The sequence below is a fragment of the Microtus ochrogaster genome, linkage group LG2, assembly GCF_000317375.1.
Source record: "Microtus ochrogaster isolate Prairie Vole_2 linkage group LG2, MicOch1.0, whole genome shotgun sequence".
In the NCBI taxonomy this organism is placed as follows: domain Eukaryota; kingdom Metazoa; phylum Chordata; class Mammalia; order Rodentia; family Cricetidae; genus Microtus; species Microtus ochrogaster.
This window is the reverse complement of record NC_022028.1, coordinates 25,351,083-25,372,546: the sequence shown is the minus strand read 5'-3', so window position 1 is coordinate 25,372,546 and position 21,464 is coordinate 25,351,083. Positions and strand designations below refer to the sequence as shown.

The following is a 21,464-nucleotide window of genomic DNA, read 5'->3' as shown; positions in this document are numbered from 1 at the left end:
TTTAAAATACATTTTCATCTTCGATTCCACTTGAATCCCCTCAGAATACATCTTACAACCAACATAGACGACAGCCAGATCTCTACACCCATGGGAGCTACGTCTACAGATCCAACCAACTGCCATGTTACGTAACTTGAAAGGCTGTGCTTCTGTGCTGAAGATGCACGACTTTTGGGAGGCTGTCAGTCCCTAGAACACAGGAGAACAACTGTGGACATGAAACTGACCTCTCATGAGATACAGAAAGTGCAGGCATGGATGCAGATGGGGTTTGAGCATCTATGCACTTCACTCTCATGAGATACAGTAACGCGTGGATGCAGATGGGGTTTGAGCATCTATGCACTTCAGTGTCCACAGCTCTTGTGGATCCAGTCTCCCGTGGGGATAGAGGTAAGTGGACTCACTAAATCCAAAGTAGCTCCCTCTACCTTTGTACAGTTGTCTCCATCCCGAAGGTGTTTCCCACACCCAAGACATGCCTTCATTGAAAAACCCCGTATCAATTACCTGTATAACACAACACATAGGGTTGTATCCAAAAATGACTAAACTAAATCATATCAATGTATTAGAGCTGCATTTATTCTTGTGGTTTAGGTGGATTTCCCCTTTGCTGGGGATTTTTATACTTTCCAGAGGTCTATGTTAAATGTGTATGAATTTTTTCACAGAGAAAAAAAAGCACCACTGTTTCTGTAAGTGGCTCCGAAGGCCTCACCTGCAGGACCATCGAGAGCGGTTAGTATTGGGGATAGCATCCATATTAAACTGAGGTCCTGAGGACTTACACCCCTTTTAAAATTCTTATTGTTATGTATTGACTTTATGAAGTGTTGAGTTTCAAGATATTTTCATCAAGTGTATGATGTACGTTGATCCTTGCAGCCTTTATTACGCTCACCTATCTCCTTCCAATGCCATCTACCCCTCAACCCCCACCTTCTCCTGCCATGTCATATATGGGTTTTTGCTAGGTTTTTACATATGAAATTAAAACACATTTGCCTTTCTTTCTGATAGTACGACCTTCTCCTGTTCCATCCATCTTTCTTGCAAATTATGTAACTTGGTTCTTTCTCATGATTGAATGATGCTCCATTGTGTATATGTAGCACATGTGTGTTCCCCATGTTGACAGACACCTAGGCTGATTTCATACCTTGGCTATTTTAATTGTGTGGCCCTTTGTCCATCTGTACGGCAGGAAGTGTAACCAGAGCAAATATTTGCTTAGCCTACCTCAGGGCATGCCCGACACCTCATATACAAAACAAAGTCCCTAAAACAAATATCAAATTAATAAAAAGAAAAACACCAGACTCACAGTTTTGCCTGCTACCTCTCAAGTCCCGAAGGAAATAAACATGCACCATAGTCCCCCTGTTCTGCTCATTTCGTTCTCCTCAACAGGTGCCTCATGATGAGATTCAGTTAAGCTCCAGCCTCGTGACTCCATTGAGCTCTTCTACAAATTCACTCGGGGGCCCCTGAGAACCCCAATAATACAGCAAGTGTCCTTGCCTCACCAATGTACCCTCTACTGGAACTTCCCGCCTAGCTGACAGCCATACAGGGATCTGAACCTACTGGGCATGCCCTTAAAAGGGACCTGAGGTCTGTGATCCTGAAGCAGCTGCCCCCAGGACACTCTCTCCCCAGATATGACAGTTGGTGTTCTTCATCACAACACCCCAGTTTACCCATAACTCCTGTCATACTCAAGCCCCTGCCTGGTTTCACTTTAACACCAGGCTCCTTATTTTTCTCTCTCTCCGTGGTTTTATATTTTTGAATCCAATCAACTACTCAATAACTCCCTTAGGCTCCCGGTCCATGGAGAAGAATCCCAAGCATAGGGCTACTCAGTTGCCAGCTCTTTTAGCTCCATGACACGTCCCCCCCCCCAGATTACCCCCACAGCAGCCTTCCCCATGCACCCCAGCCTCTTAGCCTTATACTTAACTGCTTCCTCTACCCTTTAACTCACTCACTCTTACTCCATCAGATCTCCACACCCTAGGGTGAGGGGCATCACAGAGCTCCTACTTGGCTTCTCTGGGCCTTCCCAGCAACCTGCATGCCTGCTATGCCCTGAATATAATCTTCCACTTAACCTAGGATGGGGAGCCTCCTGAAGGCAGGAACATGGCTCGCTTATCTCTGTCCCCAAAGCATAGAACACTGTACTTGAAACCCAGACGTCCTTAATAAAGTCTCAAGGAATGAATGAGAAAAGAATGAGCAAAATAAACAGCTGATTCCTCAATGCAACACTGAGCAGTGTCCAGAACACACTATGAAAGTCTTGGCTGGGAAAACAAAACAACAACAACAGCAACAAAAACCTGCCCTTAATTATACGAGACACTAAGTGTCTATATTCTTACCTGTGGCTGTAAGTAAGGGTGAAACACAAAGTCCTTTAACTAAGATGACACTCCTGGAGACTAGCCATCTGAAGGACTTAAAGATTAACTGGAAAATGTTCTACGTGAGGAATTATATTAGAAAGTATACAAACATTATGACACACTTGTTAAACAAAGACTGATGGGGGACAGGTTTTAGCTGAACCTAGCAGACACACCATTCTGTTCTTGGGACTGTAACCCCAGCATTAGGATGTTGATTCTTGGGCCCGGCTTAAGCTTTGAGATCTACCCTAGAGCAGTAAGCCAACATTCCTGATGCATCCTGTAACTCTGATCCTCCACCATGAAAACTGGTCATCTACCACAATTTCGGTGAACAGTGCTATTGCTTTATCTACTCTACACTAGGCTCAGATGATGACATAAGAGAGGAGGCCTTGAAGCTTGTGGCCCGGCTTCTTCCCTCCTCCTGGGAGCATATGGAAGTGTGTGTCAAGTCTTAGGAAAGAAAGGGTTGACCGGCTCCCCGGTACCGAGTTCTGGCTCTTGACTCAGTCATCTTAGGGTCAACAAGCGTATTCATAAATAAATCAAGTGGACGCTGCTGGTTGCCAGTTCACTCAGGGACGAGTTCGGGCTTGTTTGATTATTAGGCAGAAAAAGAAAAATATGCCAGGCTGCCTTTTTATAGTGTGTGGGGCTCGCAAGTTGGAATTCTAGGTTAACTGCAGATGAATGATCCTTAACTATTTCAAGTCCAGGGCCAATGACCTAAGACCAGTTTCTTCCCCAGTGATTTATTTATTAAGTGGCAGAGGGACAGGAGGATAAGTTTTCCATCTGCCCCTACCCTGCTCTAGGGAAAAATAAAAACCGAAGCAGGATGTAGGAAAATCCTTTGCCCCCAGCAGTAGCTTGTCTGAGTCCTTATTTGTCAGCAGGACCTAGGGGTGGAGGTTCCACACCAAACTGGATTGGATACCAACAAAGGGAGACTATAAACCAGCACCTGACATGGCGCCAACTGTGCTCCCAGGAAAAACCAACAAAAGCTGGATATGGTGTTCCCTACCCATAATCCCACCCCCGGGGCAAGCTAAGCAGGAGAGTCATGAGTCTGAGGTCAAGCTGAATGACCTCTAAAACAAACGGGCAAAACAAAACACCAAACAAACAAACAGACACCACCCCAAATCAGCACTGACCCCTGACATCCACCAACAGCCATGTAAGCCCCAAGACAGAGATGACCTACACTAGACACACTCCAGGGCCAGCAGTTGAAAGACTGTCCAAGTCAAGCTTCCCCACAGAGGTGGCATGCTGGATAAGCCCAACTCCTGTGGTCAGTGCCCTATGTGACCATCAGAGCTGATAACGGTATCTGTCACTGAGGGCCTTGATGAGGATGAAAGGAGCTGCCACATGGAAACCATGGGTAGCCAAGGTCCCCTCTGCCATTCTCCCAGCACCCACACTGCGATGACAAGTTCTGATAGATCTTCGGTGTCCATTGACGCCTTTTCTACCCACTGCCCTGCTGAACAATTGTTTACGGAAGCCCATGTCCACACTTCGTTCTGGACATAGAAACGGGGATAACGGCCCACAGATGAGCTCGTGGAGTTGGGGGGCCGCAGGGGAAGTGAGTGCATCCCTATTCATCCCAGCAGATCATGTGTGTACCTGCAAGATGAGACCCACCCCCCCACACAAGGGTGAGGGAGGATGGGGCCCCAACTTGCCTGTGGGCGGGAAGGAGGATATTAAGAAATGTCTCCATTCTGGAACATAACTCTGAAGACAGGTGCCAAGAAATGCCTCAGGAAAGGTGGGGCTGCCGGTGGCTACAACAAGGGGCGCACTGAGGGGCTGGCCTTTCATTTGCAGATGGTGGAAAGACTCTTAAAGATTTTACACAAAGGAGTGGGGTTTGGGTAGGTTTTGATTTTTCTACAGATGCTTTAACCACGGTGTGTAAAATAAGTTGGAGACAAGAAGAACAATGTGGAGAACAGACTTCTTGGAGGCCCAGATGAGCAGCAAGGGGAGTGGGCAGGGAAGAGAGGCTGAGAGTAGCTAGTGGCCAAATTCCCTGGGGAGGGGTGCGAGGAGGATGACGTCACAGGTAGGTGGGCGGGGTTGAGACAGGGACTGCTCTGACTGGACTGGAATAGGCTTCCTGCACCAACCAGCCCTGGGCCCCCGGGGAGGAGGCCAGAGGTGTTCTTTCCAACTGAGATTTGAGATTTGAGGGTGGGATGAAAGAAGCCCCGAACATTCTGAGAGGGCTCTGCTCCCCGACCACCCACCCGCCCTGGGAACTCACTTCAATGGGATGGCTGAGGAAGAAAGTCAGCAATGACAACATGGCTGGAGGGCAGAAGGACCTAGGGCCACTGACTCCCTCAGAAACCTGACAGCACCTCCCTTTAGGCCTCCCTTCACCCCTCCCCAGCCTCCAGCATCCACTGCCCTGTCTTTTCTTCTCTGCCATCAACTGTTTGAACTTCCTTCCGCACATGTGTGAAATCCCATGGTCCTCGTCTTATTCCGCCAAACACTGTGTCCTTCAGTACCTTCCTTACCGCCTCCCTGTGTTCAAATGCTGTGCAGCCATATAAAAACAAAAATAAGGATTTATCTGATAAAGACACACACTGTCCCCCCAAGAAAAATGTGCCGGCAAACATTTTTTGCATACGGGGGAGCTGTCCCAAGACTGCCTACAGCTGAGGGCAGAGGCTTCCATTGCTTAGAAGAAAAGACAAACGGATCCTGCGGCGACCCAGCCTGTTGTTACCTTGAAGAAGGCTGCTTCCTATATGAGTGGTCCTGCTCCTCAGGAGGAAGTGAGCATCTTTAAGGGGCGTGTCTACCTAGAGAAGAGGAACATAGGTATATTGAATAGACAGGTAAGTGCAAAGGGCCCCAGAGTCACCCACAAGCCAAGACAAGTCTAAAGGTTCCTCATGAAAAAGTCAAAAAGTCTGTGTTCCGAGGCCCGCTAGGACAGAATACTTTTAGGAAAGCAAGTCAAAGGAGTCTGGAATACGGAGCTAGACACACAAAGGGTTAAATGTATGCACCGTGCATTCTACCAGACAGAGGGACTCAGAAATTGATAAAGAAAAAAAAATCCCTCAGTACTGATGGAAAACAGGGCTAAAAGACTTGCCACATGCCTGGAGGAAAAAAAAAACATGGAAAAAGTCTTTTTTAAGAGCAGGTGCAATAGCTTTATAAAAAAAAAAATGTATTTTTCCCTTAAACCAATCACATTCATATGCCTACCCACCATATTACAGAATTTAAAATAATTCCCCCAAAGCTATTTGCGATTGCCTTTCTAGTACCACACCGTTCATTACTCAACTCTGCAGTTTCCTCTAGTATTTTGGAGTCTTATTTTTTTTTTCACCTCTGAGTCATTTCCTTACACCTATAAAAACCTAGTGGGACCTTTTAAAGTCCGCCACTGGCACAGACCGACCAGATTGATGCTAAACATTTGCATAGACTAAAATACACGACATCCCAAACTATTAGTCACGCCTTGGGAGATGATGGAACACGGCCCCACGTTCAGCGGTCAGAGCCACGGTGGCACCTTATCGTGGGTCCCTGTTACGGCACGAAATCAAAGAGCACACTCAAGGTCTCTCTGTTCCAGCCAGAGGCCTCTGCGCCCTAATCCCTGATAGCCTCAAAAATGACGATAGCTGATGGGAACCACAGAGAAAGTATCATCGGGAGGGGAAGAAGGGGGCACATGGAGAAAGTATCACCGGGAGGCTCGTCAAAGCAGAAGAAGGAGGCAGGGAAAGATGGACAACTGGGTAAATCTAGGGACCTTCTGCAAAGATGCTTAACCATTCACTCTGACCTGTTCCACTCCTCACCTTCCTCTGTACGCCTGTGCCTTCTTCACACACACACACACACACACACACACACACACACACACACACACTCGCTCTCTCTACTTCCTCCCCATGACTGAAACGTCAGCACTGCAATCAAGATAGCATTACTGCTAAAAGACACTTAAATCAGCATGGCTCCCCTTATTTCTCCAGGCAAGGGACCCTTCCGTCTCTAGCTCACATCACCCCATCTATCTTGACTCTGGGGATGATGTCAACCTGCTCTTCCTTCACAGCTGCTATCTTGGCACTGGCCCTAAGGATGTGTACCATTCTGCCCCCCTCCCCCCATGCTTCTCTTCAGTTCTCCTCAGCAGCAGCCAAGGGGCTTAAACAGCTTTGAACTGATTCTCATCAGAAACTGACCTTGGGCCCTCAAAGATTACCCCCCCCTCCACAGTCAGGTACCGGTCACACAGCCTCTCCATGGCACAACACACAGGTGCCCGGAGAGCTGAGGCAGCCCAGCTAGTGCCCCAGCAATGACACTTCTCTACTCGAGATGGGAGAAAGCAGGACAGGACAGACCGTCTCCCCATATTCTTGTGAGGAGGGCCCCATCCTTCACAGCTTCCTCATGCCAGGTGTATGGTAGCTATTAGCAGAGAGGACGGAGGAGGAGACGCCATCTTTGACGTCTCCATGAGCAGGCTGTGACAGAAGCAGTCTGTCTCTTACTCAGTCTCCTCCACAAGCACCCACTTGTCTTTGCCCGTATCTGCCATGCCAGGAGGCATCACGGGGCCCCCAGCAGACGCCGCCACCTGGCCCTTTAACCTACATAAACTATTGTTTACAGATGATCCCGGGTCCAGTATTCTGTGGCAGCAACAGATGCGGCCTTAAAACACAGTGCCGGACTCAGACCCTGAAGCAGAAATGTGAACTAAATTATGAAAAATAGAAAATAAGTACAAGAATCAGTATGACCAATACCAATTCCCAGCAAAAGCCCTTTTCCAAGAAGGCGAGCTGTCAGGACAAGAGCGGTGAAGGACAGATGAGCTAGCAACACGTGGGAGTGTGCCGTCCCTCATCCCAGCGGTCAGAAGGGAAAGGGGCTTTCTCTCATTCTACAAGATCTCCTTTGTCCAAAGCAGGCACAAGAAAAGTGGCAGCTGTGGGCCCTGGCATGTTCCGCAAGGCAAGTGCAGGCCTAAAAAGGGCATTTTCCTGTAAGTGGCCACACTGAATTTAATAGATACTTTCTTATGAATGAGAAATTTCCCACGAACTTGAATTCTCCTCCTCTTCCTGAGGAATTCCCCCACCCTGTGAATCTCGCCTTCCAGGACAGAAGCTAGCTAGGCACAGGCTCTGTCACATGTATTGAGGCCATGCATTGTGTGGGTCAACAGCAGAGGAAACTCCTAACTGCTGCTGGAGGAAGTGTGTCCTGGGACTCAGTGTGCAAAAACAGGCTGTACCGGCCCTGTAGTGAGATCTGCCCGGAGCAGGCGTAACAGTGGTTCCTACTGTATCTAGTTACTCCCAAATCCTCTCTCCAGCCAGCTCTTTCCACATTATGAGGGGCTCTGAACATATGCACAATTTGACCCCCTAGTTTATACATGTGGGTACATTCCCTTCTATACAACGCTGCCCCGGGACCCCCAAGACAGGCATATTGACAGTGGCGTCCCCCTAGGCAACTCAGGACAGCCTATGGCAGCCATGGATTTGGAGTCCAGACAGTTGGGGAAAGAATTCCAGGGTTCTCTAGAACCTGAAGCATGATCAAGAGGCAAGTGTGATGGTCAGGTCTCTAGTGGGCCTACCCCTTTGGCTTTCTAGACTCTTCACTATGACAAGGGACGTGGCTGGTGAGTTGCACAGCAGATCTGTACAAATCACTGGACTTTGGGAGAATTCTAGAGGAAATTCTAAGGAAGTCAAACCTCAATAGAAACCCAGGAGCATGAGTATAAAGCAAGAATAAGTTCTTGCTTCTTCTAGGGACCTGACGGAGCCAACCTCCAGATCTGAAATTTATGAAGGAAATCTTAACCATTTTAGTCTCTCTCTGTGTTATTTGTATGTTTTTTGTTTTGTTTGTTTGTTTGTTTGTTTTTTGACTACTGTGACAAGATGTCTGACCCCAAGCGACTTAAAACAAACGGAAGATTATTCGGCTCATAGTTCTGGAATTTGGGACCATGGAGCCAGAATTTGTGCTACATCACCCATAGCAGAAGGCAAAACAGGGAAGGGCAAGAAAGGGCAAGAGTGAGCAAGCAAGGGAGGGCTACACTCACTTTTATGACAACCCCACTCCTGCCATAATGAACTCACTTCCCCGGCACTGGCACCAATCCATTCATGAGCACAGGGCCTTCAAGAACTAATTGTTTCCTAATGAGCCTTACCTCACACGGTTGCACTCGCGATTATATTTCTCACCTGTGAGCTCCAATGACTACACTCAAACCACAGCGCACGTGCACGCACGCGCACACACACACACACACACACGCACGCACACACATGCTCCCCATTTCTGCCTTCCTCCCTACATGCCTACCATTACCAGAAATGCCTCATACAGTGACAGCTGTAGTAACACATTTGTAACCTCTTACACCTGACATGGGACTGTATCTGTAGATTTCATATACAGAAACATACTTAGACAACTCAGCTCCCCTTAACTTGGTCGTAATTGAGGAAAAGCAAGAGTTTAAGCATGCTTCCCAGTTTATGGAGTGTCAATGCCTCTGTATCTACTAAAAACCTGGTGAACAATGGGTTTTAGTTTTGAACTACGCCCACAGGATGACATTTTGTTATAAGTATTCAACCAGATTCTCAATAGCTGCTGACCTCCAGACCTAAAAGGTCAGTATGGTGAAGAAGGCTAAAAGACATGCACAAAGCCACAAACTATACAACTACAGAAACTCCAATTCTATACTCACAGGAGCCCTTGATTCTGAAACCAGAATGGGTACCTTTCCAAGAAACTCTACAGCCACGCAAAGGACCCAAGTCTATCCTACTGGGCTTGTCATTTTACCCAAGGAGATCTAAGTTGGGGGGGGGGTGTCAGTTTTATACTGAAGCAGAGGTGGGTGTGCACTGAGTGGAAAGGAAAGAGGCCTCCAAGATCTCCCAAGGAAAAATCAGGAGGCATCAGAGAAACATCCCATAAGATAAGCCACTCCGTAGGGCCGGATTGGGCATTCAATTTTGATTTCTCCAGTTCAGTCTTTGTGTTGAAAGTTTAAGCAGTGCTATCTTAAGTAAATATTCCCTTATCATCTCGGACTTTCCCACTTGTAAGAAATGGAAGCACTGAGGCCCACAGGCTCAGGACAAGATAGAGCACCTCCCACTAACTTCTCAAAAGTCCATCTGTGTAGGAGTGCCCAGACTCAGGCTGAGAAAGAAGAGGGTGGGGATAATCTCAGAGGCACCTGGGGACCTCCGTGGTGTGCTCTCGATGGTCCCACTCTTCAGAGATTAGTAACAAGGGGTCACAGACAGACATTCTAACTGTGGGAACCACTGGAGAAATTAACTTTACAAAACTACAAACAAGCCTTCCACATGAGAAGCAGCCAAAGAGATTCACTTCTTAGAAGCCCCAAAGAACATCAAGACTGCAGTTTTCAATCACAGTAAATGGATTTGGCTTCTTTACCCACACCAAGAGGGGGAGGGAATGTCTTCCTAATCACAGAGGAAATATCATCTTTCTCATCGCAGAAGAGAAATGCTTAAAGATGAAGATAAGGTAAAAATGGCCAAACAGGTTTCACGTGCTGGGAAGAAACGTCAATACTCAGCTGTGCAGAGCTCAAAGCCACCAGATGGCCCATTTCAACTAAGGCACATGGGTTTAAGGACAAAAGGGGAAAGTGGGACAGAGACATGGATACGGCCACAAGAAAAAACACTCAAGACTAGGCCAGTGGGGGGCGAGGGGAGACTAACTCTGGCTCATAGTTGAGGATTTACAGACAGCCCAAAGGTGCAGCATTCTCCCTCAGAATTTTCATTATTTTCTCTTATATACTGTTATAGTGAGCTAACACGGATGCCTTAGGTGCTCAGTTCCACAAGCTGGAACAACTGTAGATACTAGAAACACATCCTTTATTTCCCACTTTTATCAACCACCAAAGTCCTTTGTGCTCCTCAGCCCTCACCCCCACGTACATGACGCCCATTATTCTGACGTCCATTGCCACCTTTACACGTGATCCTGACCGTTTATGCTAAATGCATCCTAGATGGTCAGCTTCTGTACTATCAACTCCTACAGTTTCTCTGCTCGTACATGGGCCATGCCAGGCTCCACACCCTCACAGGTGCCTTAGTCACGACCCAGTCAGACAGAGAAGGCAGCGGTTCTCAGCACAGCAGGACCCCTGGGAGAGCATTCCAGGAGCTATACTGAAGGAAACACGGGGAGCCAGTGAAGTCCTGAGTGCATGGGTGTGGTTGACATTGGCACAGCTATGCCAAGGATGCCCATGTCTGAGGTCCACAGGAAAGCAAGGCCTTCCCTCCTGGGCCCAAAAGAGTGAATGTTGACATTGTGTGCAGAAAATGTCCACCATAGCTTTCTCCCCTCTGGGTGTTTACAGCCTGAAGACTGCTCCCCTTCAGATACCCATCCTACCAAGACCAATGGAAGCTGCTTCCTTGCTCAGTTATAGATAATAACCCCACTTCCTTGTTTATCCATATACAATAAACTCTGTTCCATGTCTAGCTCTATACAATAACTCCACTCCTTGGTTCAACTATATATAATAAACACTCTGCACTTCCAAGGCAATGGGGGCGTCTCCATTATCAGAGAGCTCAGTCCACCCTTGCCCAGCTTTTCTCTCTGTATGTGTCTGTCCTTTCTCCATCGCCTCATCCGGTCAGGTCAAGTCCCTGGAGACACGCAGGATGTGGCAGGGGACACCTTGGATGACTATCAAATACTAGTGCAAGAGTCTGGAACAGTGCAAGGCGACGACAGTTCATGAAGACTTGACCCTGGTCCTTCATGACCACCAGGTGCCCCCCAGATACAGCAACAGACAATGTACTTGGTGTTTTCGGCTTAACCCTGACTGCATCCCACATTTATAGAAAATGCGGAGTTGGCACCATTTCCGTACATACTGAAAGGCTTGGGAATGTTAATGACTGGTGTAACAGTTGAGAGGACTCGCCTCTGACTACACTAAGAGTTGAGAACCTGCTAAAAGGGTTCATGTGGCCACCCGCTCACCTGTTCCTCTAAAGACTTGAGTTTGCCCCCACGCTATTTATTCTGTGGTCAACTTATACAAAGTGCTGCATAGGTGTTTTTTTTTGTTTTTGTTTTTTTTTTTTAGATTTATTCATTTATTATGTACACAACATTCTGCCTCGATGTATGCCTGCACACCAGAGGAGGGCACCAGATGTCAGTACAGATGGTTGTAAGCCACCATGTGGTTGCTGGGAATTGAACTCAGGACCTCTGGAAGAGCAGTCAGTGCTCTTAACCTCTGAGCCATCTCTCCAGCCCAGTGCTGCATAGTTTTACCCCAATGTTGCGGGATATTATTTTAAGATGTGCTACATGTGTTTATGCTGTGGAATATTCGCTTAATGATGCAAAGATATGTTGCATTCTTTTATGTTGCATTCACTTAACATAAACTTAACAACAAAAGCTTAACAAAACTGTGTTGCTTTGCCTGTCGAAAACACCTGATCGGTCTAATAAAGAGCTGAAGGGCCAGTAGTGAGCCAGGAGAAAGGATAGGCAGGGCTGGTAGGCAGAGAGAATAAGTAGAAGGAGGAATCTGAGAGAGGAGATACAGGAGCAAGAGAAGGAGGAGGACTCCAGGGGCCAGTCACCCAGCTGCACAGCAAGCTGCAGAGTAAGAAGTAAAGAAAGGTATATAGGATAAAGATAAAAGCCCAGAGGCAAAAGGTAGACAGGAGAATTCAAGAAAAGCTGGCTAGGAATAAGCCATGCTAAGGCCAGGCGTTTATAAGTGATACTAAATCTCCATGTGTATTTACTTAGGAGCGGAGGGGCAGGTCCCCAAAGAGCCAAGAGACAAAAAACTACCAACTACACCCCAAGCATCAGCATACTGAAATGTATAAGTTTATTACAAACTGCTTTTAATTCTTCTTTCCATCTAGACATTATATCACTGTTTTGAAAACTGCCGTCAGCTAAATTTTATGATATCATCTTGCACTGCAAACAGACATTTTCAAAGTAATTGGGCACTGAAGTGCCGGGTCACGGATGAGGTAAGAAGGGGTGACTGAAAGTGACAGCAGGACTTTTCCCTTCTCTCCCGCTAGGAGTCATGGTTGTGCTTTCAGGTGACCATGAGGAGGCCAGATGAGCAGAGCTGGGCTCTCTAGACCCTTCCTGTCAGCTCAGCGCCAAGCTGCACTGGGGTTGCCAACCCTCACGTGTGGAATGGGTAACTTCGAGAGGCTTTAAGCTTGCCTTCCTATCCCTTTAAGTGAGAACCAGATAAACGTTTCAACCCAACTTTACACCAAGAATCCTTTCATTCCCCGCAAATATTACACATTTATCTTGAAGACACTAACAGCTGTGGCTTCCCGGGTCATTTTAGACATTTCTAGCCATCGTGGGCTCCATGTCTGATGCGCTCTCGTTCTCTTTTTAATTAGTGATATCTTCTAAATCCTTTCCCAGATGGGTGAGATAGAAAAATGTCTCAATGGACACGCACAAGGAGGAGACAGCGTAGAATCTCAAAGGCAGTGAGTGACCAGGGACTTGGAAGATCCTCAGGTGCTTTCAACACCTGGTGACAACTCTCTCTGGCAGGGCCCCTCTGCCCACTCTCATGTACTAGGTGTGGCTAGGAATCTGGCACTTCCGGAGGCCCCAGCAGGCAAGCAGAGGCGAGTGAAGTTGCTAACACTGCAGATCCTTCTGCTCCAGCACTAACCACTTCATAACCACACGGAGAGGCGAATGCAAACCAAAGGCCGGCTTTTAATGACACGTGGGTAGCATTGTGGGGCAGGTCATGGCCCATGAGTCAGGGCTCCCGACAACTTCTCTCCTTTGAAGTGGCAGGTTCACTACAGATCCATCATACAGAGCAAGACACTGACGGCCTGTGCTCTTCCCTCTGCCAGACCCTAGGCCATGGCTGTCTCACTGCAATGGTCCAGCTTTACCCAGCTCCTTAACAAGGTGTTCCCACTACAGAATCTCCGTGCAGGTGAACAGACACTCCCTGATGGCACCTCCCATCGGCAGGTTTTACCATCTACCCTGGTTCTCTTGCATAGCTGGCCCACGAGTATATCTTAGCACCCTTGCTAGTCCTTGGAGGGTCACTGGGCTCTATGTACGACCGCTGTCTCTGTACCCTCTCTATCAGTGATGCTCACTGTCCTACAGGCTAATCAGGCCCATACTCTTTGCAAAGTGGCGAATTTTAAACTACTGTCTTAGAAGGGGGGAAAAAGGAGCCTTCCAGTATTTTCTAACTTGCCAAGAGAGCCCATGTATGTGAGGAGACAGTGATGGCCATTTATCTTACTTACTTTATTCTCCCTGGGACTTCCCCCAGTGCCTGGCATATTAGTACCCTCCAATAATTATTTGTTTGATGAATGAGTAAAAGTAATATTAAGCAGTGTCTCACCCAGGACAGGATTTACCAGAAGATGTGACGAGCCTCGGGAGCATCATGCTTATTATATCACTGTGATATATTATATCAGCAAAGCCTATGAGAAATGGGAAGTCTGCTCCTTCCTTGCCAAGGCTGTGCAAGAATTTAGAGCAAATGTCCTTTATTGAACTGCACACTGGCCACCCAACAGTGAGCCTACGAGTAAGTACTTATGTGCACCAGAATGGTAGACAGCTCAGACTAAAAGTAAGTCAGATTCCAGGTACCTTCCCCCATCTCAGTGGACATCATGTTTCCACCTAGATTGGGAGTTAGTTGAGGATGTGGATGTATAATATTAACTAGAATACAATGTATGGAAGAACAAGAAACTAGAAGGAATCAAAGAAGAGAGAGATAGCAGCAGCTGCTTGGAAAGAGGGAGGAAAGGTAGCACTTGTCCCCAGCACCAGGCTGATTCCTGTAGCTCACAGCCATGGGGTTCCATCTGGTGTATCCACCTCCCAGGAAGACTGGCACCAAGCCAGAGTGACTCAGGCACCCGTTCCAATGACAGATGGACTTCGGCTCCTCTTTATAGTGGCTTGAGTAGCCCAGCTGATTAGATTCTGTTTTTCAGGGCCAAAAATTACAGGATATGCCCATCTGGTGAACATCCCAAACAGTGCAAAGAGCTAACCTTGGTAGAAAGAGGAGTCCCCCCCTGTCTTCCTGGGCAGCCTCTCTCACTCCCCTCCCGCCCCAGAACTTTAGACACAGGGGTTTGAAGACCCAAGGGCACCAGTCCTTAAACAAAACAGCCTCCACCCAAGTTTCTGCTATAAAACGACGTGATCCTGGCGGCTCACCCACAGGACTGCTGGGAGGATGAAGGGCAGTAAGGGGGTGGGGCCCTAATAAACTGTTAGGCATTGGACATGTTTGTAAACAATGATCTACATTCCCCATGATCAACCTGTCTGGAGAGAGGACTCATCCCACCACGTGGATTATGGAATTCACCTCTTGTCTAATTAAGACCTCTTTTCTAAGCCCACTATGTTAAGTAAAAATAATAAGAAAAGGGCAGCTCCAGTGGCGCAAGGAATCCAATTAGGTCAAATCAAACCAAATCAAAATGTCCATCGTTTTATTAAGAATGACGCTGTCGGGTGGCAGAGGGCAGGGTGGGGAGGAGACAGGACAGCAGGGAGCCCACGCAGACCCGGAAACCAAACCATGCCTTTCTCCTCTGGCAGCACACTTAAATCCCCCGTGGGAGTGGTCCTGACTCCCCCAGAGAGGGGTCAGGAGCTGGCATGCTGGAATTTGGAGTCCAGACCGAAGCAACTCCCAGGCCAGGGAGGCTGAGTTGGATGCCAGGGGCAGGGGGCTCCGGTCCCAACTTCACACACATACACACACCTCTAAGAGGGTTTGTTAGTTAGTTACAAGTTAGATATACTTGGCCAGATCTCAATGCCTGGGAGCAATTTACACAGGGAGACTAGTGTACCTGGAACAAACCTGAAGTTTGGCAATTTAAATTATTTAAATGACCTTTACTCCTGAATGTGATTTTTCTCTCTTTTTCTCTCTGTCTCTGTCTCCTCCCCCCCACACACACACACAAAAAGACTGAACTGCAATCTCCTTTATCCTTCATCCACAGACAACGCTGACCGACTAACTTAAGAAGGACATTTGCCTGGCCACCCCATCTCCCCAACTCTCCAGTTTTCTCCTACCTGGGCTTCCCCGAGTGCCCCAGTGGGGATGAGCAGGGAATCTAGCAGCTCCGAGCCAAATCCGCCCAGACAGAGAGCAACCGGAGCCCTAGGAGCCGCGCGAGGGGTGCTCCGGCGCCGGCACTCATGGGTCACATTCCTGCCACTCTTGGGGGCAGGCGGGCACCCGCTGGTTTCCCGCCCCTCTTAATCAGAGCCGCGCGCTCCCAGGCTGCTCCCGGGCGAGGGGCACGAGCTGTGTCCGCCAGAGCGACACGCTGCTCGCTGCTCCCACTCCTAGCCCGGCCCGCGGGGGCGTGCTGCGGGCGGAGACTGCTGGCCGGCCCTGTTAAGTCGCAGGCGCAAACGAGCTGGTCTGGTGCCCATGCCCCGCCCTGGGAGCCGGAGAGGTTGGGCGTTCACATCCCTGACAGGCATCACCAAGTCTCAACACCCTAGCCAAGCATCCCAGAGTCTCCTACATCTCCCCTACTTCCACTCCGGGACATTCCACCCAATGTTCTCCGCGTCCCTGCCGAGCGATCAAGGATCTTTGTATCCCTGCCGGGCTTCCTAGAGCCCTTGCGTCCCTGTCCCGAGTCCGGGAAAGAATGACTCCGGTTCCCAAACCACTTGGCTCCTCTGAACAGCCTCGGTGTTCTTAACAAAATTAGTTGGAACTGACCTCTACGTAGCAACCAGCTTGGACCACCTAAATAGGATCTGAGCGGGAGATCCCGAGACAAACAGTTCTGTGCCCAGCACAAATTCTGAAGCCTGGCGCTGGGTGCTTCCATCTGGCTTTGAGAATTTGGCCAAGTCACTAAGTTTGTGATACCTCGATTTCCTCCTTGTTCTAGAGGCGTGCAGTGGGATTTTGTGGAGGGGTAGAGATTGAGTGAGCGCCGGCATAGCCGTGGTACTGCAAAGACTTCATACTTTGCTGCATCACCGCTATACACCAAACTGAACAACACTTTGACTTGTCTTACCATAACCCTGTTAATTCTAGTACTAAATTAGGCAAAGGAAAATTCACGCCCAGAAGAAAAAAAAAATCAAAAATAGCCAAGGTCGTACGACTAATTGCTTCTTTCCTGGTCATAATGGGCCACCCTGCAATGCAACAGCAAATAAACAATGATTGATTGATTTCTCCTTCTAGAGCACAGGGCCATTTCCTGCCAGTCTTCCGGGCTGGACAGGCCCTGGGTTCCCTGCCTACTCCCTTAAGCAGCTTTTGAAACTCTAGGTTGAAGTCACCTGGGGGCAGTTCTGAAACGGGAGACACCGTAAAGGAACAAAGCAGCAACAGTTTATCACAGACGCTCCCTGTGGCCTCGGAATTTCTCATTTATCTGTTTCCGGAGGTTTGACCTGTTCCCTTTTCTGAGAGAAGCGGGCTCCGGTCTGCCAGTGACATGGTACTGTGGAAAGTCAGTGACTGTCCCTTGGGTCAGTATTCCACAGAGGTGGTTCTGACAGCCTTGGTCACATTCACAACTGTAACCAGATTTGGCCCCTCCCGTGGTCAGAAATGGCATGGCGCAATGACTGAAGGCTACTGGTGTCAGTAATTTTTTACAACTTCCAGGTGACTGACTCCATTGCGCAGCCCCCATCGTGACGCAGGCAAACCGAGTTTTTCACCTCAAGGCTGTTTCAACAGATGTGTCCCGTGGTAGTCTCCACCCCCATTTCTTTTTTTTTATTACATTTTAACGACGCACAGTAATTATAGGTTAAACGTGACAATTCACACATACATAACAGTTTGATCATGTCTGCCCCCAGTATCTTATAGTCTCCCTTCTATGGGCATGTCCTTTATTTCTTTTTCATATCTCATTTATGAGAGGAAACATGATGTTTATCTTGTTTAGTCTGGTTTAGATTGCTTAACACGATTATCAGCAATTCCATGCATTTTCCCTAAGAAATGTCTGATTTCATCCTGACTGCATTTAATTATTTATATCTGAATAATACTTAATTTTCTGTATATGCACTTTCTTTATCCATTTATCTATTAAAAAGGTCCCAGACCGAATCATGATTTGATTGTGGTGAATAGCTCAGCATCAAAGATAGGTATTCATGTCAGTATCTGCATGCTGACTTAGACTCTTCAAGGGCCGGATCCAGCAGCAGTTCAGGAGGGTCACGTGGTAGTCCTATCATAAGTGGTTGTTTAACGGATGCTAAAAATAGGTGTGTCTAACTCGAAACGGTAGACTGGGGATGTCACTTGGTGGTGGAGCACTGGCCTAGCATGTGACAGGCCCTGGGTTTTATCCTGACTGTCACACACAAAACAAATATATAAGCCAGCAATATAAAAGCTTTATGTTGGTAAGCATAAACTTGCCTTAATGTTTATGCATTAATATACTGAAAGATCTTAAAGCAATTTACAAGTGGTAAAGTTGATTTGTGTGCTAATGTAGAGATGAAATTCAAACTTCATTTGCACTTGGGATGGTCTCACTGTGTTATCTAGGGTGACCTTGAAATCCTGAGTGGACTCGAGAGCCACCCTCCTCAACCTCCCGAGTAGCAGGGCGTGTACCACAGAAATTTCTCCTTTTTGTGTAGCGACCCATTCCCCCTACCTGTGCCCTACATGTCCTGGAGACACACAGGCCTCTCCACGAAGGCGCAGCTCTCAAATGCACACGCCAAGTGACGGGTTCACACAGCTCCACTCTCCACTTTATGGTCTCAAAGGTTTTGCCCAAGACCTTGGTGTCACCTCCTCCCTCAGACATGTGGGATACTCTCCCTCGGACCTTTGACCTCCTTGGACTCCCTTTCTCCAGACAGTTCAAGTGTGGCCACTTTACTCAACCCTTCAGCGGAGATCTGTGTAAACACTGACAGCCACTTTCGCGTCATCCCTCTCAGTCCTTGAGCGTGCTCATGTGTGTCAGCATGAGACACGCCACGAGCTCTGCTTTCGCACACTGTTGACAGCCCTAGGGTTCATCAAGCGTCATAATCAAGTGTGGTGTCCAACATGGCGTGAGTCAAAGAGTGCATTCTATTATACCCCGGGGTTCAGTAAAGCATCCACGAGTCTCCAGACCTTCCTAAGGGGCCAGGCCTGAAGAGCCAAAACCTGTTGGATTTAAAAAAAAAAAAAAAACAAAAAAAAACATACAGAAAATGAGGCTGGAAGGATAATCATGGGCTCGGTTACAGTTTGCAGAAAACACAGGCTGACTTGTGGGTCAGAAACCCTCCCTGGAGATCAAGCAACCCTTAATCTCCTTCACTACCCCCAAAGACTTCCAGTTAGAACACCATGAGAGGAAGAATTATGAAGACTGTGTTGTTACTGGCAAGGACTCTGGGTCTTGAATCAGTAAACGCGAAACAGCTCTGAAGCAGTAATTTTTTTCCATCACCATAAAGAATGAGAATTCGTAAGAAACATATAGAGAAATGCACATGCGTTTATAGGCCATGGTGTTTTGACAGGCAGGGCCTCTGTGGAGCTTAACTTGCTACACCTATTTTTGCTGCTTGTGGAACTTCCAGGAACCTCTCACAGAACCACAACCCAGACCCGAAACCGCTGTCCCAGATGTCCTTGAACAGCCGAAGCCCAGTCTTCCTGCTCCCGTCACACATTTTCCATCGACCAACATCCAAACAGGTACTTCTGAACCCGTGCCTCAGCCCTGAACCATCTCAGTCTGAAGCAGTTCAATGCCCCCCACCTCTGCTTCTCTTAAGCATTTTTCATGGACTCCTGAGATTGTCTTTCTAGTCAACACACTGTGATTTTTTTTCTTTCAGCCCTTTACCAAGCAGAAAGCCGCAGGCAAACTGGATGAAAGCCGATGTGACTGCGTAGCAGACATCGGGACAATGAGCCGTTTCTTTTTAACTTCCTTCACAAGTAGAAGAAAGCTTCGTTGCAGTTGGATCTTGCTCAATGAAGGCAAAAAAACTGAAAGAGCTTTGGGGCCTGGCGGGTGTCATATATCAACAGAGACGCACGTCCACATACTGATGCCCCTAACAGAACCTGATAGGCGGAGGGCGCTCTCCTCCCAGCTTCCTGTCACCTTCCTCTCCCTGCCCTTTTCTTCTTTACCCTCTCCTCCCCCACCCCCGCTTCTCTCAACATGCGTCTGTTCCATGATTGCTCAAACCTGAGAAACTCAAAGCACCAATAACCGAAATTTCGTGGCCCAGTAGGCTGTTTCCCATGATTCTCCCTGTTGCCTAGAAAACACCTATTGAAGCCGTTGGACTCAGTCACATGCCAGACAATAAGAGGGTGCTTCCCCCACCCCACCCTGAATGCAGGTGTATATGTCCATGTGTGCAAATATGAGGAGAGATGGTTTCTGTACATTGTGTGCATGCATGTTAGGGTCAGAGGGCAACCTCGAGTGTCATTTCTCAAGCTCTGCTTTTCTGTCTCTGACTCCCCAGGGTGGATAGTACACGTGTGCCAGTACCCCACGCATGACATTTCTCACTTGGGTTCTGAGGGTTGAACTTAGCCCTTGCATTTGCCAGATAGACACAGCACCGCCTTAACTGACTCTCTCCCTGGACTCCAGACTTACTGTGAAAGTGAGATCCCAAATGGCCCATCTTTGTTCCTATAAACAGTCTTCAAGTTATGTCTATGTTCCTTTTCTCTATAGGCATCTGTTGAGCCTACACTTCCACGTTGGGGTCTTTCAATTTGCTGATATTGTCTAAACACAACTAAAATGTAATTTCTCTAAGTGGTCTTTCTTTAATTTGATCATTGCAGTCAGTTAAACACAACTCTTTAGCCTTGAGGAGCCATACTGAATTGCTCCCCACTGAATATGTAAATGTGATATTTACTTACCTTCCCTTGAATCTGGATTGACTTTAGTGAGTTACTCAGCCAATAGAAGGAAGGAAGTGGAAATGACTTCTGAGGCCAATAGCTTAAGCATATTCCTAGCTAGCACATATATCTTAAACTAACCAATTTCTATTAATCTGTATATCACCGCAAGGTTGTGGCATCTGTCTCCTTCAGCAGCTACATGGTGTCTCTCTTTGACTCCACCTACTCTTTCTGTATATCTCTGTTCATATTTCCCTCCTGGTTGTACTCTGGTAAGCCTTTGGCTGAGACAGCTTTATTCATTATCCAATAAAAGCAACACATATACAGAAGGACTTTCCACATCAGGAATACAAGTTGTATTTTGTTAACCTGTTCTATGGCATCCATTTTTCAGTTTTGTTTCTGTGGTGGATTACATACATCAGTTTTCCAGGACTGAGCCAGTCTTGTTTTTGAAGATAATTAATCATTATGTATTTATCTTTTTAAAGAGTGCTGGATTTTTTTTACTAGTATTCTGTTTAGAATTTGTATGTCTTAAAAATTGTATGTCTTCATTCATGAGAAATACTGACCAATAGTGTTTCCATATCATATTCCCTAAGCATTTCTGTATCATATTCTCTAGTTTTGATGTACAGGAAATAGCCTTGGAGAGTTGGGAAGACTTTACAAATTGAAAATTATTGACTCCTCTTCAGTTTTCTATAAGAGTTCAAATAGAACTGATGTTGTGTCTTCTTTAAGGGCCTGGTAGAACTGTTTGGGACTGTAGTTTTCTGTGTGGGATGGGTCAGAATAAATACATTTCATACCTTGGATTACTCTGCTTATCTCTTAGAGAACATGTAATACAGTTATAGTTAACTTTAATGCTCATGCACTCTACTTACAACATTTGTATTGATCTTTGACTGTCTCTTATCGATTTTTCTCTCTGGTTTGCATATCTGGACATTTTTAGGTGGATGCCC

The 21,464-nt window shown here is 47.2% G+C and overlaps 1 protein-coding gene across 2 annotated transcripts in view; it reads right to left on the bottom strand.

The window, feature by feature from the left end:
- The window catches only part of Il1r1 (interleukin 1 receptor type 1), a 64,311-nt gene that overhangs the window by 18,203 nt on the left and 24,644 nt on the right, over positions 1-21,464 (bottom strand). Inside the window, exons 1-2 of one of the 2 annotated variants that reach the window (XM_005359986.1) lie at positions 15,666-15,923; positions 5,182-5,257 (exon numbers count right to left, since the gene is read on the bottom strand). The gene's annotated coding sequence lies outside the window, so the exon portion shown is untranslated. Of the gene's footprint in view, positions 1-5,181; positions 5,258-15,665; positions 15,924-21,464 lie in introns of those variants that run through there. The other variant, XM_013351084.1, reaches the window with a different exon arrangement.